Raw genomic sequence first — 16815 nt, forward strand, 5'->3', positions numbered from 1 at the left:
TAGGGAGATGGTGGCTTCATAGAATGAGTTTGGGAGTACTCCATCCTTTTCAATCTTCTGGAAGAGTTTGAGAAGGACCAGTATGAGTTCTTTTTTGTATATTTGGTAAAATTCCCCAGTGAAGCCGTCCAGTCCCGGACTTTGACATCGCTTCTTAGTGCTGCATGGCAAAATAACTTATCTGTGTTATCTGTCTTTAAGATCTTACCTTCTATGTTTATTAATGTCTTTGGTTAACACCTATATCATTTTAGTATATTAAGATTAAGTTGATCTCAAATGTAAACATAAAATAATAATAGTATACTAAGGTCATAAAGTTTTATGCTTACATAGTTTTTCTTGGGAGACCAAAGAACTGTGATAATATTATTTTAATGAATCATCTCTGCTAACCTTCCTGCTTTTCTGTTGAATGGATATCCATACTTAAACTAAAAAATTATTTCTTTTGTGTCTGAAATTCAAATTTAATTGAGAGTTCTATTTTGTCTTGTTTTTTCCTTAAGTCTGGCAACCCTGTGTGAGGAGGTCTGGCATTTGTAGTCCAGGGTAGGGAGGTTTGTAGGAGTTGAAAGGACCAGGAGCTGCATCAGGCAGAGGTGTGAGCCAAAGCCCAGGAGATGAGGGTCCCAGACCTTTTTCCTCCCACATCCACCAGCTCCTAGTTACTGGTCCAAGTCCTCCCTGTGTTTGGGACTTGAGCTGGGGATGTACTGGAAGGTAGTACTAGTGCCCCTGGGGCTGGGCTGGCATATCCCTGCCTGTCACCCCTCTCCCTTTATTCCATCCGCAGAAAGATTCCATCCAGCATGGCAGGAAGTTTTGGAGGTAGGCAGGATTGGGTTCAAATCCCATCCCTTCTTTTAACTAGCTTTGTGATTTGTGGCAAGTTGCTTAAGCCCTTTGAACCTCTGTTTCCCTGGAGAAAGATGGCAATGAGGAAAGATGGAAACCTAGAAAGACTGATGACAGATGGAGCCATTGATCCAGCCCTGACTTTGACTCCAGACTTCTTACTAAGTGGCTTCCCGCAGAAGAAAATAAACCTAAACTCACAAGGTCATTGTGAGGTTTGCATGAGATGATGTTTGAAAAGTTCTTAGCAGAGTCTTTGGTACCTCGTAAGCTGCCAAGAAATGGGTCTGAATTTCGAGGCAGCAGGGACTAGTGAAGGCAGAATAATTACTCTGGGGAATCACGTTAGTGTCCCTGGAAGAAGGTAAAACAATAACAAGGCGTGGGGAGACCGCAAACCAGAGAGACTGGGAATTCCAGTTCTCAGTGGCACTATGTTTGGTAACCTCCAAAAAGAAGTTATTTCTGTTTCTCTATGCATGTTTTCCTCTGGGAATGAAATTAAACCTGTGAAGGTGATGCTGAATGTGAGTTTGAAAGAGAGCAGCCTGGCAGCTCCACGGCGAGAAGGGTTCTGGGAAACCCAGCTGCCTTGCGTCCCAGGTAAGCTCACCGGGAAGTCTGGGCAGACTGGGACGGCCCCGGGCTTTTCTTCAGGGGAAAACAAAACCCGTGACCAAGGTTTCTATAGACCTTTCGGAGCCTCAGCAGCTCCCTCTTGATTCAAGATCTCACTGAAAAGCTAAAGAGTTACCTATTTGTAAATATCTCCAAAGGCAGGTATAGCCAGCCCAGCCAAGCCCTTCTCTCTGTCTCCAAGAGCTGTAGTCAAACAGCTCAAGTGGTTTCCAAGTTTCTGGAGAAGGGACTTGTTAACAGTTAGGTAGGGAGTGATCTTAAAAGACTAGGGGAGTAATTAGCGCTGCCAGGGGCGCGGGATCCTGTCATTAGTGGGACAGGTGGTGTCTCCTCACCCATGCTGTTATCATCACCTGCCTGACGTGTGGTCTAGGGGGAGCTCCCCCCAGCCCACCTCTAGATTAGAGAGTGGGAAACACACCCTTTGCCTCTTCTTGAGATCATGGACTTGACCCGAGAAACAGCATGAGCCGAAAAGGACAGGCTGGTTTCAGGGAGGGAATGGGACTCCTTTCTTGACTGCAGAACCAGGTAGAGGTGGACATTTGGAAGAAAGAACAGAGAAGACACCTGCTAATAACAGGCAGTGTTTTGGCTGTTTTGAGTCTAGAGCAGTGTTTCCCAGTGTTTGGGCATTTATGGTCGACCTTAATGATTTTTGCTGTAATCTCTTTAAAGTCTATGCGATTGTTCACTTAATCTCTTTTTAAATTGACTGTATATGTTTTACTTAAATACTATCCTCATCCTTAATTTAGGAAATAATAAGAATGAAATCATAGGCAAAGTATATAGTTTCCTTCTAATACACTTTTAATTTTATAAATGCACACTGTGAACTTAAACATGCTATCCATGTGACCTTTAAAATCATCTCATGTAATAATAGCTAGGATTTATTGAGTGCTGAGTCAGGAACTGTCTCAGTGCCTTCCTTTCTGGGTATGAATTTATTTAACCCTCATGGTGAGGTAGGGAGGAGGAGGGTAACCGCAGTACTGACTTCTACTATTGCTGTGAGAGGATTAGCTGGTTGATCTACGTAAAGCGTTCAGAACGGCGTCTGCTGGGGAGAAGACATATGCACATGTTTGCTATTATTATTATCATTATCTCCGTTTTGTAGCCGGGGAAATAGAGGCAGGCATAGGAACATTAGCTTGCGCACAGGGACCCAAGCTGGTGGGAGGCTAAGCCAAGACTCAAACCCAGACACTGAGTCTGGAGCTGAGCCTCTAACCCATGATGTTGTATACCTTCCACATTTTTGGAAACGTTACCTAAGGATCAAGTCCCAAACCACTAGAAGAGGTACCTGTCACCTAGATGTAAAGAGGCAGGCATGGTACCAACTTCCCTGGCTAGTGAAGTTGGGGCGAGGTCTTTGCAGAGGCGTGGAGGATGCAGGGTCCAGATACTTGCTCAGAGATGCCAGGGCCAGACCTGCTAAGCTGGTCCATAGAACCTGGCTAGGGATCGCCAGGGAGGATGTGCTAAACTGAGAGTAAGCCTTTGTCCATTCGGGACACAGTCTCCAGAGTAAAGAGTACCTATTTTTCATCACCTATTTTGCCTAACCCTGAAGGAGGTGTGCAATGCCAGACTGTCTGAAGGAGGCTGAAAATGAATTTTATGCTCCTTTGGAGAATAATCTGGTTTTGGCCCCCCCAGGGGCACTCATTTACCCTCAAACATATGGATTTGGTAAATAAAATAACCCTGTTTCTTCCTTATAGCAGATCCCTAAAGGATCTCACCTTGACAGTGGAGTCCAATTTGAATGACTCTAGGGATCTGAAAACGCCTTCTTGCCTGTGTCATGTAGTAAGAATTTGAGCCTTCCAATAATTTCGATTTCCAGATATAAAGTACCATTTAGGCTGCGTGCATTTTTCAAATATTCAGAAAATGCTTTTGCTATCAGAACCCCCTGTTTTCTCTCCTCTGCCTTTCTGAGAAGGGTATTAGTTGTAAAACATCATTTAGAACATGTTTCTAATACAGAGTCATCTCAACACATTGAGTTAATTTGATCAATGACCGGCTCCAAGCAGAGCTGTGACACTGGTGAATTCATCAGACATCTCTGTGCCTCCTTACCCCATCTCCTTATCAGAATCTTAAAGAGGACTGCTGTCCTTTGACTGGTCCATAGTCCCCATGTCTCCCACAATGGTTTACTCTACACCAGGGACTCTACATAAACTATACTAGTTTCTGCAGGAGACCCTGCAATGAGGGGACTGTCATGCTCATTGTACAGGTGAGGAGCTGAGGCCAGCTACCACGCCAAAATCTAAGAGGCTGAGCTTGGGTCTAAATGCATCCAGCTTGAAAGCTCCAGCTCTTGCCTTGAGCTGGTTCTGCCTCTCACTGCTGAGTGTGTGAAGGTATTCGTAAATTTGTGAGAGGCTCACTGACTTCTGCACGACTTTGAGTTTATCCCTACATTGCTGTGGGCCTCAGTGTCTTAGTCTATTCTGGTTGCTGTAACAGAATCGTATAGATTGGGGTGGCTTGAAAAACAAACATTTATTTCTCACAGTTCTGGAGGCTAGAAGTCTGAGATCAGGGTGCCAGCATGGCTGGGTTCTGGTGAGGAGCCTCTTGCTAGTTTATAGATGTCTGTCGCCTCACTGTGTCCTGCTACACAAAGAGAAAGAGCATCTCTCTTGTGTCTCTTATGAAGGGACAATAAAACCCATTCATGAGTCTAACCCCATGAATGGGACTAATTCTATTCTCAGGGGCCCCACCCTCATGACCTAATCACCTCCCAAACTCTCCACCTCCTAATAACATCACTTTGAGGGTTAGGATTTCAACACATGAATTTTGAGGGGACATAAGCATTCGGTTCATAACACTCAGTCTTCCAACTTGTGAAATGAAGGTATCAAATGGTGATTCCTAAAGGGCTCTAACTCTAAAATGCTCTGATTCTCCTAAATCGTAGTCTATTATGATGGGTTTCTGCACATTATCCTCCCATGCTGAGTGTACTGCCCAGCGCCTGGAGGTTACTTGGTAAATGTTTATTGACTATGTACGAGAAAAAAGGCAAGAAGCTCTCTTCCACTGAAAGCATAAACACTCCCACTGATGGCTTCTGACAGTGGATCCTCTTTTCTGTGTCCAGTTCAAAACCATGACCAATGGTGGGACAGAAGCCCAGGTGAGGGGGGAGGATGGCCCAAAGGGAGGTGGTTGGAGCAGAAGTTTGTGGCTCATGGAGCCTTGGAGGATACCTTTCTTGATTTGCACTAATCTCAGCTTTCTCTCTTGCTTGGGGCAAGTAGACAAACCTCTGGGCAGGAAAAATTCCCTTCAAGCCAGTAGGAATATGAGCAGGATGCTAAAAAACCAGAGTGTTTTCTTTTTCCCAAGTCATGCTTATTGAGGTATAGTTTGTACACAGCAATATTCACACCTTTTAGGTCTGTGGTTCTAAGACTTTGACAAATGTGTACAGCTGGACCACAATCACCACAATTAAGGTATAGAATATTTTCATCATCCCCCAAAGTCCCCTCCTGCCCCTTTGTGGGTGGTCTTCTTTCTGCCCCCTGGCCCTGGCAACCACTGTTCAGATTTTTACCTTATTTTAGCTTTGTCTTTTTTTAGAATAGGTACTTTGTTTTTCATTTTTCAGTTTTATTAGGTAGAATTGTTACAGTTTGACTTCACATACACAGTATATTCCATTTAAATACATATGCACAATATACTGCGCACATTTAAAAAAATTACATGCATGTACTGTTCCTTGTTTCTAAGAATGTTTAGAGCTTTAGCTTTTTAAACTTACATAGTTATCAAAGGAATAAAGCCAACCACAAAATAAGAATCAATTTGAAAAGCTACATACACCCCACTATTAACAGCAACATTATTTATAATTGCCGAGACATGAAGCGCCGCAAGTGCACATCAATAGCTGGATGGACAAAGAAAATGCAGCACATATATGCGATGGAACACAGCTCACCCACAAGAAAGAAGGACATTTTGCCATTGGTGGCCCTTCATTCACTTTTTTTTCCCACTTCAGAAACCAGAATTTTGTAACTGGCATAAACATTTCTATTGCATCAAAAATAACAAAGTTAGGTACATTTATTTTTAAATGACAAGGCAGCTGTGGTCTTTGTTTTTGTTTTGTTGTATTTTTTAATCACACTTTCCACTGTCTCTACTAAAAATGTCTGGAAAGAAGCTGCTATTTAAAAATTATTTACACTCCACACTCTTTATTCCAAAAAGGATATAAGATGGCAATAAAGTCACACAGTGAGAGACATCACTGCAAGGACTTATAGGCAGAGATTCTCCTACCTTCCATTAAAAAAAAAGTTTAAATCTTCAAATAAATTGCAAGAATAGGACAATGAGCACCCCTATGCACTTCACTTAGCCTTACCAAGAGTTAACACTTCCCCATGCATTTATGCTCTCTTTCCATATGTGTATACACCCTGGTTTATTTGTTTGTTTGTTTTTTGCTGAACCATTTGAGAGTTACTTGTAGACCTCATGACAACATCACCCGAAATGCTCCAGGAAGCATTTCCCAACAACAGAGGCATTCTCCCTCATAAGCACAATACAATGGTTACACTTCATGAAATTAACATTAATAGATATTCCATGATCACATTTCTCCAATTGTCCCAGTGATATCTTTTAAACTGTAGATTTTTAAAAACATTTTAAATCCAGGCCAATGAAGGATCAGCCATTGCATTTTCTTGTCTTATCTCTTTAGTCTCCTTTATTCTTGACTAATTTCCTACAGCCTTTCTGTACGTTCCTCTCAATTTTGCTATGAACCTGCTCTAAAAATTGCTCTTAAAAAAAAGCCTTAAAATTAAAAACAAGAATACCCTAGAACTACCTCATATTTGTGAGGATGGTTGTCAAAAGCAGAAAATAGTAAGTATTAGAAAGGGTGTGGAAAGATTGAACCCTTGTGCACTGCTAGAGGGAATGTAAAATGGAGCAGCTTCTATGGTAAACATTATGGGAGTTCCTCAAAAAATTAAAATTAGAATCACCATATGACCCAGTAATTCCACTTCCGGGTGTACATAGCCAAAAGAATTGAGATATTTGTAGACCCATGTTCATTGCAGCATTTTTCACAATAACCAAAAGGTGGAAGCAAATCTAGTATCCATCGATGGATGAATGGATACAAAAATTAGCCACTGTTGTTAGTTCTATTTTACAGATGTGAAAACTGAGTCTTAACCTACTAGAATATAGCCCAAATCCAGAACATCTGACAACATCAAACACTGGCAAGAACGTGGAACAAGAGGAACTCTCATTTATTGCTGGTGGGAATACAAAATGATATAGTTACTTTGGATGACAGTTTGGCAGTTTTTTACAAAACTTAAGCATACTCTTACTATAAAATCCAGCAATTGCATTCCTTGATGTTTATTCAGAGTTGAAAACTTATATCCACACAAAAACTTACATATGGACGCTTATAGCAGCTTTACTCATAATTGCCAAAACCTGGAAGCAACCAAGATACCCTTCAGTAAGTGAATGGATATAAACTATGGTACATCCAGATAATGGAGCATTGCTCAGCGCTAAAAAGATATGAGCTATCAAGCCATAAAGAGACATGGAGGTTGACACAACATTGTAAACTGACTACACTACAATAAAAAAAAAATTTAAAGAAGAGAGAGAGAGAGATGGAGGAAACTTAAGTGTATAGTCCTAAGTGAAAGAAGCCAATCTGAATAGGCTAAACAAACCATATGATTCCAACTATATGACATTATGGAAAAGGCAAAACTATGGAGACAGTAGAAAGATTAGTGGTTTCCAGGGGTGAGGTGGTGGGAGAGAGATGAGCAGGTAGAGCACTGAGGATTCTCAGAGCACTGAAACTATTCTGCATGGTACTATAATGATGCACACACGTCATTATACATTTATCCAAACCGTGGAATGCATAATTGCAAGAGTGACCCTTTGGTAAACTATGGACTTTGGGTGTTTACGATGTGTCACCGTAGGATCATCCTTGGTAAAAAATGTATCATTCTGGTAAGTGATGCTGATACTGGGAGAGGCCATGCATGTGTGGAGGCAGGGGGGATGTGGGAACTTTCTGTTCCTTCTCAATTTTTCTGTAAAGCTAAAACTGCTCTTAAAAAATATTCTTAAAAAATAAAACTGAACCTTGGGGAGAGGGTATAGCTCAAGTGATAGAGCGTGTGCTTAGCATGCAGGAGGTCCTGGGTTCGATCCCCTGGGTTCAATCCCCAGTACCTCCTTTCAAAATAAATAAATAAATAACCCCCCTCCCCCACAGCACCGAAAGAAAAAACCCAAGCAACAACTAAGTCTTAAAACAGTATGTCTCTACACTGGAATTTAAAATGACTATAACTCAATAAAAAATGTTAAAAAAATAATGTAGATGAAAAACAACTTTCACACACATTATGATCCCAGAACGGAACAGGTGCAGAAGCAGTCATTCAGCTAGGCTCAAGTGAAAGGTAATCTCTAGAAACACTTACCCCCATTTCTCAGCCTGTTTCCTAGAGCCAGTTTCAAGGTCAAGGAATTTTGCCTTATAAAACGGAGTTTGGGTGAATGCCTTCCCATATATATATGTGTATATATATATATATACATACAAACACACATATATATATACATACATGTATATATATATATATCTGTAGGCCTGTCTTCCCAAACACAGAAACACCGTGTTCCAAACAAGGTAGATGAAGAACGCCTTCCACACACATTTGGATCCCAGAATGGAACATGTGTAGAAGCAGTCATTCAGCTAGGCTAAAGCGGAAGGGAATAATAAACAAACAAACAAACAAACAAACAAGCAAACAAACAAACCAAAACCCCCCAACACCAAAAAAAAAAAAAAAAAAAAAAACTAAGTCTTAAAACAGCGTGTTTCTGCTTGAGCCACAGAGAGAAAGTAGCCTGTTTTCAGATGAAGGGTTAGCTGCCTGACTCTGGAATCAAGCTCCTAAATTCTTAATTGCTTTGCTTCATGCCTTTTCAAGTAAGTGAAATACATATATGAATGTGAAATGTGTTATATATGTAAGCATACATATATGTGTGTGTATATAAATCTATATATCTATATCTATATTCTTTTCCGAGGAAGATGAACAGAGGAACTGGGCTTCAACTGTTGAGACCTCTGTTCATTCTGGGAAATTGGACAGGTCATTTTTCCCTTTGGGTCTTAGAATTTCCATCCATGTGATGCCAAGAATAGACTCAAAACCCTGCTTCGTCTGGGCCATTTTCTGGTTGCTCTAGCCACCTCGTCTCTTCTAGGAAGCCCCCCTTGGCCCCCTTTGCGACAGTCTTCAGCAACAGCATAAAGAGGCATTTACTGTGAATCTGGGCGGCTCTGACAGGCTCTAGGTTGGATGGTGGTTACAGTCAGTAGAGAGAAGGTGCACTCTGGCTTTGAAGAGGGAAGATACTGCGGGCAAGAGCACTGGCTTAGGACCTGCTGCATACCTGTGTGACCTTGGGCAAGCCACTTAAACTTTAGTCACCTCAGTGTCTTTAATATTCTAAAAGAGCACGATGCTTGCTTTATCAGGTTGTGAGGACTCATGAGATTGTGTATGCAGAAGCACTTTAAGACTATAAATATTATATAGATATAAGCTGTTCTTAATCATGTATATGTTTTTCTCCCAATAAGGCAGAAAAATTGACTGGGTCTGCCCTGATGAAGTTTGGAGAGCCACACAGGAACTTTCAAATTTCTTTTGACTCTGATTTGGTCTCAGCAAAATAATCAGTGTTCATGCTGCAGATTCACAGGCTTCCTTACTCTTGCTTGAACAAACCCCAGGGCCTTTGCACAGCTTCCTGAACACCCTTCTCCCAAGTATTAGCATCACTTGCTGCCTCACTTCATTCAGGTTCTGCTGAAAGCTCTCCTTATCAGAGATACTTTCTCTGACTACTCCACTTAAAATGGCTTTATTTTCCTTCATAGCATTTAACCCCACCTAACATATTATATATTGCTCATTACTCCTCTGATTCTCCCTACCAAAATGTAAGCTCCATTAGGACAGGGCCTTTGCTTGTCCCCAGTGCCTGCCTTGGAGTTATCTCTCAGTAAATATTTATTGAATGAATGCTTGAAAAAACACAAAGACACAGTTTCAATGTCTCAAAGGCATCAGAACCAACAGGCAGGACCAGTTTTTCAGATGGTGGGTTTGCTAAGGGACCTTCCCTCTTTCCAGGCCCTGAGCCCGGGTTTCTGGACATGAGAAGGCAGCACTGCATTTGGATAACTACAGCTTTTTCTCAAAGGATGTTGACCCTCCATTGGTTTTGAATGGCCCTGAAACATCGCCCATCTCTGACCATCTGCAAGGCCATTCTAGTTAACTGCCCATTTAGACACTGGTCATTTCCTCCCCTCTCATAACCCCTCCCATATTTACCAGTTCATACAATGTTTATGAATTTCCTACTGTGAACATAGAAGTATGCGCACAGCTCTGGATGATTTAAAGAACTCTTTACCCTTCAGTAGATCAGAGCGCTTAAGGGTTGGGGGGCGGGAGATGTTTACTGACGACAGAAATTCTGGGTTTAAAAACCTGGTTTTGCTGTTTACAGGCTGTGTGACTTGTACGAGGCACTTCAACTCCCTATACTTCAGTTTCTTTATCGAAGAAATGGGATAATTATAGCACCTTCTCCCTAGGGTAACGTGAGTCTATTAAGGGTAAGCTCCCACGATTATGCCTGGCACATGGCTACCACTTGATAAGCTTTAGTTGTTTTTATTGAAACGTATTGTGAAGACTGGTGATGTGGCCGCGGAAAGTGAAATAACAATACATGGACTGATGACTCAATGCAGTATTTATACGCACACCTACACAGTGTATACCCTGGTCTAATGGAAAGAACGTATGCTTTGGGGCCAGTCAACCTGGATAGGAATGCCCACTTTGCCTTCTGCCAGCTGTGAGACCTTGAGCAGACCACCAGACCCCCCGGGGGCCCCCGTCTCCCCATTTATAAAACACAAATTGGAATTTTTGCTTCACAGAATACTTGTGAAGATTTTCCAGGATGCTAGTTCCTTGCCCTAGCAATGCCTCCCGCTGCTCAGAAATCCTGATGTGAAGGCAAAGACTGTCCCGACTGAGGCGGGAAATGGATATGAAGTCAATGCCTTCCTTGGCAAATCAGGATGACTCCTTACAGCAAGAGGGCTTAGAGTTCTGATTTGAAAAAAAAGCCAAAGAAAATTTACTTTATCAAAACAGGAAAAAGGCAGAGTATAATGACTTATTCAAGGAATGTATATTATGAAGATCTTCATCTGACAAGCTGCTGTCATAGAATTCCAGAAACCCAATTACTATGAAGGGCCAGGGGGCTCTGGAGCTCATTGCAGAGGCCCTCTGCCCTCCCCCTAAAGGGGTCATCCCACCTCCACTTGAATACTCCCAGGACGGCCAACTCACTGCCAACATAAAGTTGACAATTTTGCTACTGGTCCGTTCAACTCTAAGATTTGCCCCAAACTCTTCCCTCCCCTGACTTCCACTAGTCTCTGGCAAAGCACAGTTTCTTGTTTCTTCTCCCTGTGACTTGGCAGGGATTGGATTTCAATGGTAATCTACTGAGCAGAGTACTTTACAGTGTTTGATTATGGTCCAGGGTTCAGAAAAATCAATACTAGTGACATTTTAAGTCTGAAAAAAATTCACAAAGCACACAGTTGTGACAGTTTCACAGCATTGCATTTGCAATTCTCAGCACAGCTGGCAATGCAGAACAGTGAGACCGGTGGTTAACACTGGCAATGATAAGAGGGATAGTGTATTTCTTAGTCAAAATACATTTCTTAGAGTTGCATCTTGAGTCCAGTTCATTTCAGTCAACATTATCGAGCATCTACCAGGTTGTGGGAGGCACTAAATCCAACAGAAGCCTGCACAGTGGTTTTCTGCTTCAGTTTCTATTATCATTGTTCAGAACCCTAGTCACAAGATGCGAGTATAAAGTAACATGATTGATGCTTTTAACAAAGTCATGGGGCAGAGGGAGGCAGCCTAACCTTACGCTAGATACCTTGATCCCCGGGACGCGACTTGGGTGAGGAGAGTGAGGTACCTGGCATACATACAGACTCCAAGGGGGTGCTCACTGGGGATTTGTTACCCTAATCCCAGCCTTGTCCTCATGGCCTCTTCTAGGTCTGGTGTTTTGTGACTCGGTGCATACAAATGAGGTATGTGGTCTTGAAAGTCACAGCTATAGAAAGCCTTATTTTCAAACAATGCTTCTCTTATTCCCATTTTAGAAACCCTTTCTTGGGAATTATCTTCAAGTTTGGAGTGCATTTTTAGTTTCAATATATCCTTGGGGATGGCAAATCTTAATCTTTTAAAGGTAGATTTGAGTTTTAGAAATAGACAGAAACCATTTGTGGTCAAGTCTGAAGACTAATACAGAGTGGACAAGTTGTATAATGCTACTTGAGGTCAAAAGCAGGTTTTTATATCTTATAAATTGGCCTTGAAGACAGTCATCAAAGAGGAATTACTGAACGTGTTTTGAGCTATAACAACACTTTTGAAATTGAAATATATTCTTTGAAGGTAACTGCTCTGAAGCTAACACTCATTCCATTATGAAAGCTTTGGAGTGTTTGAAAGTCATTCTCATTTCTTTCTAGTCAAACTTTGTATTTCTAAATTACAGTAAATAGAAACTGTTTAACTTATCTCCAGCGTTTTTTCTTAAAGTTTGGAAGTCTAGAGAGGTTACATAAGAATAATACATTACAAAATACAGATTTATTTGCTTTATAAGTCAAAGAGTTGACCCTCAAGAGAATTTAAGCGGAAACAAGACATCTCAAGTTTTCTCCTAACTTCCTAAACATCTCAATTTCTCTTCAGGTTCGATTCAAATATTTAGTGTTGGGGAAATCGCAAGGAAAGAGTCCTTCTTGGCAAATCATCTAAGTCAAAACATTTGCTAAGATATTCTGAAGGGTCTCAGAAACAGAGGGAAGAGAGCCCTTTCAATATTTCTGCTGCCAATCTGAAAAAAAATCTTAGTTGGCAGAGACTTCTGAAGGTCTTGCCATCTGACCAGTAAGGCAGTTCCAAGAACTCATTGACCTTGATTGTGGTCATGCAGCTTGGTCCAAAGGTTGAAAACTGGAACTCCTGGGCTCCATTTCTTAATTTTGTATGGGGCTCATAATCTCCATAGTCATCCATGTTCAAGTCCTAAGTCCTTGTCCCTCCAACTCTCCAGAGAGATTTTATCTCTGGGGAGAAACCAGCAGCCTCAGGTGTCAATCACCAGAATTCAGTCTCAGCTTTTTCAGGCCGCAGTCCTGTTGGCCACTTCCCAGTGGCATGGCCTCCAGAGGGAAGTAGCCTTCAGCTGTGTTTCTTTGCCACTCGGGGTTTCCAGGAAACCGTTTGGTTTAAGGCTTCAAAGAACTGCAAGCTTCTATACCCTCTTACTTGTTTGTAAATGGAGGCTTGAGCACCCATTTACACTCCCCACAGTTAATTGATAGCAGTTATTGTTAATTGCTTTATGGCTTTGCAACTGTGTGGTAGCTTAGAATTGGTCCTAAGCCAAGATCAAAGAATCATGTTCCTTCCAGATATTTTGAGAAAAGAAATTATCCTTGAATAGGGGGAGTGTTAGAGAGAAGGTCTAAAGGTTTCTGCTTGGGCACAAATACCCTTTGACTACCTCCTATGGGCGGGGCCGTATCAAGTCATTTTCTGCATTATTCTTTTTGATCCACTGCTATAAAAGGTTAGGGCCATTAGCTCCTTTTTAACAGATCAGAAAGCGGAGCCTCGGAGAGGTTAAGAAGTTCAGCACAGTCACAGAACTAGTGAGGGGCAGAGTCATGAGGGAACCCAGAGTCCAATGGGGACTGGGAACTGTGGAGAGGTGGGGGAGAGGAGGAAGTGTAGGATGGTGCAAGGGGACAGAAAGTAGAAATGAAGAACTTCTGCAGAGGTAAGAAGCGTCTTGGGGGATATGACGCTTTGAGAGAGGAGCCAAGGGAAGAGGTGGCGAGTGAAGGAAAATGAAGCCCAAATGAACTCTCGTTTGCTCATTGTTTCATTCAGCAAACATTTGCAGTTTAAGCTGTTAAATTCTGCAGAAGTGAAGGGCTATCTAGTATTCACGTCATCACTGAAACCCACTTACAAGGCGTGTGTACGGGGCCCCCAGCAGTGCTGATAAAGGCTCCTCAGAGGAAGTTAATCACGCATAGTTCCTGACTCTAACCCTTGACCTCTAGTAGCAGATTAGCAGAATCTATATCTCAGATTCCCCACTTCCTAGCTGGGTGACCTTGAGCGAGTTACTTTATCTCTTTGGGTCTCAGTTTCCTCACCTGTGAAAAGGGATGATGGTAATAGTACCATCTGGCACACAGAGAACCCTTATTTTCTGGGCATGAATTGAACTCTGTGTCTGACAGCCTAGGGTGGCTCTGGGGCTGTCTTCCCCTCGCTGACCTGCAGTAGAACTTCAGACTTTTCTAATACAGATCCAGCCCACTTCACTCTCAGCGCAGTGGCAGGAGACCAGGGGGAAGTTCGGGCTGGTTCTCCAGAGAGCAGAGCCGAGTAGCAAGCTGAATCCTGAACACATGAAGTCCAGATCCTGTGTGCCCCCATTCTGGGCTGGTGAGACGTGTCAAATCAATGCCTAGACATACGCGGGTGGAAGGAAGACTCTTGGGAAAATGTGTCATTATCCCTCTTCTGGGGGCCTCTTGGGACCACAGACCCTCGAGGAAGCCGTGCCCCGAGTGTGCCCTCCTGCACTGGTAGCGGATAAGCCCGAGCCCAGGACAGCCGCCCCAGTTGTCTGCTGTGGGTGTAAGTCACCTGTGGCCCTGTGGCGGGGGCTGCCTTAGTGTTTGCTCTGGTTTCTGACTGAAATATTCTCTGGGCTCAGGATGGAAGTTTAGGTCATTTCTAAACTGGACCCAGACTGGATTGCGGGCTTTACCTTAAATCAGGAGCTCTGGGTGAGAAGGAACTTGGGAGTGTGTCAAGTCCAGTCCCCGACTAGGGCATCCTTGTAGGGAACCCTGGACTGTGTCTCACCTTAGTCTGATTGCTCAGGGGACCCTGGTGTGGCCTGGCCTTTGCAGGTATAGCGTCCTCTGCTTCGAACGCCCTTCTGCCACCTCCTTGTAACCCCAACTCCCCCTTCAAGTAGCAGCTTAGGTATCATTTCCTCCAGAACGTCCCTCATAATTTCTTCAGGATGGGAATTAGCTTAACCTGCTCTGAGGATCCCTTTACTCACAATTTCTTCTGTTAGGCTGTGTGGCATTTTCATGTACTTGCTTGTTTAATGATCCGTTTCTCCTTCCAAATTATAACCCTGGAGGGCAGGGGTTAGGTCTGGCTGACTCACTCCTGCGGCCCTAGTGCCTAGGGTGGTGAGCTCATAGTAGGTACCCAGTGAATGATGAATATGTGAACCAGTGATGACCTGGGGCAGGGTAAGTCTCTGGGTCTGAAGCAATAGAGATGGCCTAGAACATTGCAGGACTCTGGGAAGAAGAAAGACAACAGGAGAGGGTCCCTGGGTGCACTGCTTCTGCCCCCACCACCTGGTGTTTGTAAGCAGACACAAGTTTAAGAGCAATGGGCTATTTGGGTAGTTTCTTATTTGGGGTTCTCAAGCCTGGGCTGATGCTTTATCAGGGTTTGAGTTCAGCATGTTTGGCTACAAGGAACAAGGATCTCCTGGCTTTTACCCCGCTTCCCCCACCAAGAAGAAAAAGGGCTGGGTTTGGGGCTATCTGTGTAGTGATGATGTAGATAGAATCTCCTGGAAAGGTAAGAACTGGGGCTACAGTGGGGTCCAGGCTCCCTGGAGAATGGACCTGCCAGGCATCGGTATCCAAAATGGTGCCAGGGACCTCTTGCATCCTGATTCATGGCTCTGCATTTTGGGGTTGCACCATCAATGTGGTGGCGCTTCCCTTCTGTGTCTACTCGTCTCTGTCTCCTTGTGTCTAGTGGGGAAATGGTCTCTCAAGAGACTCTGGCATTGGCCCAGATCATCATGTCATGCCAGGCATAGACATAGGCTTAGGGCAGCTGACAGAGTAATGTCTATTCCTGGTCCAATGAACTGTGGTTGGTGGAGGGGGAGTGCAGAAGGAGGCAGGGTCATAAGGTACAAAAGGTGGTCCCCCACACAAGCAGGGAGGTACCCAGGAAACATGCCCGGTACAGTCTATTAAACCAGATTTCTGCTCATCTCTCCATCACAGGGCTCCTCTCAGAGGCTAAAACAGCAACACGAATTTCACTGACATAGTCCTCAGTCCCACATCATAAACATCAGAACATGATATTTATTGCCTTGCTGCAGACCGGGTGTCAAGATGAAAAAGAAATAATAATTCTAAATCTCACACAAGGGCTTTGGAGATCAATGAGGTAATTCGTATGAAATAGTTTGGGCTCCCTGGGAAACAAAGTGCGACATAAATTTAGGCTTTTTCATTGGATGGACCCCATGCCAATAACTCACCCCAGTTAATGAAAAGCCCATTTGGCTGTATAGACTGCAGGATGCTGAGTTCAGAATGGAATATTTTGACCAAGCGCAGACGTGGTTTAACCATGACACGGATCCATATCTCAAGTCTTTTTCATCACAGGGCAGGATATAAATAAATGGCAGGCACCGTGTTTGGGATGTGTAATACAATGGCTTCTCTGAATGATGCCTGGGCATGACTCCATCAAATTCAAGCCATATTTTAGTGGCTTCTAACTCAGCTCCAGACCCCCAAGGTTCTGTTTTCCTTGTGAATCCAAAAAGCTAACTTGAGTTGCCTTAAACAGTGTGAAAATGCTCTGTTTTCGTCACTGTATGGTCCCAACACTGTGCCTGTGCCTTGTAAACTCTGCAGTCCTACATGAATAATAACTGCTGGACCATGGTGCCAATTATGGAAAAGGAATGACCATTTATTGAACACCTCCCTTTGGCCAGGAACTAAAACTCTTCAGAAGAGTAACTGATACCCTTGCTCTCTTACCAGCTTCTTTGGAACCCATTCCATGCAGGCTTTCATCCATATCACTCCAGTGAAAGGGCTCTTGCTGAGGCCATTGATGACTGGTGTGTTCCTACAGCCAGTGGCTGATTCTTCTTCTTCAACTGACTTAGCCTGTCGGCAGCATTTGATACCACTTATCACTTTAAGCCCTTGCAAAACTTTGTCCA

At 43.1% G+C, this 16815-nt stretch overlaps 1 protein-coding gene across 3 annotated transcripts in view; it reads left to right on the forward strand.

The window, feature by feature from the left end:
* SLC34A2 (solute carrier family 34 member 2) overlaps window positions 1-16815 on the forward strand; it is a 187640-nt gene that overhangs the window by 85972 nt on the left and 84853 nt on the right. For 2 of the 3 annotated variants that reach the window (XM_032495190.1, XM_032495215.1), the window contains exon 1: window positions 1319-1461. The exons of the other annotated variant lie outside the window; for it this stretch is intronic. The gene's annotated coding sequence lies outside the window, so the exon portion shown is untranslated. Of the gene's footprint in view, window positions 1-1318; window positions 1462-16815 lie in introns of those variants that run through there. 3 annotated transcript variants of the gene reach the window in all.

This window comes from Camelus ferus, chromosome 2 (assembly GCF_009834535.1).
Source record: "Camelus ferus isolate YT-003-E chromosome 2, BCGSAC_Cfer_1.0, whole genome shotgun sequence".
Lineage (NCBI taxonomy): Eukaryota > Metazoa > Chordata > Mammalia > Artiodactyla > Camelidae > Camelus > Camelus ferus.